Genomic DNA, 1,325 nt, shown 5'->3' with positions numbered 1-1,325 from the left:
TATATACATATAATATATATATATATGTACGTAAAAGTATACCTGTGTTATTCTTACTCTTCAAGGGTACCTCGAATGACTAAACTACATGAAAAATGAGAAGAAATGAAAATACTAATTAGTTCAACTAATTGTCAATTACAAAGAGGGTGGGGGTGGGAGAGACGAGAGTTTTAGATTAGGTACGAAATTTAAATTGAAAGCTGACGCGCGTTCAATGTGTACGGCCTGTGCATAATTCTAAATTAGGTACAATCAAAGTAATCTCCGTAGGCTTTTACACCGTATACACGTGGACACATACATGTATTATATACGTGCATATAATATATAGTTATTATATAAACGAGCATCGTGTACGTAACCAGCAGCAACAGCAGCAGCATCAGCAGCAGCAACATATGCATTAAGAGATGTAAGTGTATGTCTGTTAGTAAAGTCAGTCACTATTTTGTCTCTGTTAGAGAGTGTGAGGGATATTGTGCGATGATGAAAGCGAGCTCCGACGTGCTGAAACTATGTAATATTTTACTCACCTCGTCACACGCATTGCCCTCCGCATATGTACTCGAACGACGTCATTAAACCGACTGTTTAATTGGAATTTGAATATAATTGCGTCACGAGGTTTCGTTCGCCTATGTAACATCTATTCGTTCTAACACGATTGTAAATACGACAAGATATTTTATGTATATTCTATATTTATTGTATATATATATATATATATGTGTGTGTATGTGTATATATATATATAATATATATATTTACAGTGTACACATGAGAAGTTGCTTAATTAATATATAAATAACACGATACACCTTGTTCGTTATTCTACTGTTTTACAACTAGGGATACATCGACGTCTTTTAAAAACAGTGGAAATAAGTCGAAAATGTATTAAATTTCGTTTGAAAAATATTTATTTGTAGGAATGATATATATAGCGTGCATAATTTTCGACTTATTTCCATGATACAGATATGTGATTTTGCTTTAGCATTATTGTATTATACTGTTGTCGTTTAATATGTGATTAAATGAACGTACGATAATTTTCTGATTAATTTCAATGGTGACGTTAATTCGATCATCCGAATCTCGTCAATGCACCCGTTACAGCGTTGAATAACGTTCAGCGCCGAGCACTGAAGCGATAAGGAATAAACATTTCTAATTACTTATATTTACACGATACCTCGTAGCATTCGTTAGTCATCCTAATCTTCCTCGTCGAAAATAAGGGATGCTTCGACGTCTCTCGAGTCAGTCCAACAAGTTTCCATTTATTTTTTTTTAACATTAGAAAGACTGAAACTTAGTAT

This window comes from Ceratina calcarata, unplaced genomic scaffold (genome assembly GCF_001652005.2).
Source record: "Ceratina calcarata isolate Rehan_Ccalc_2016 unplaced genomic scaffold, ASM165200v1 scaffold293.2, whole genome shotgun sequence".
NCBI lineage: Eukaryota > Metazoa > Arthropoda > Insecta > Hymenoptera > Apidae > Ceratina > Ceratina calcarata.
The sequence above is the reverse complement of the archived record's forward strand: the minus strand, read 5'-3'. Positions refer to the sequence as shown.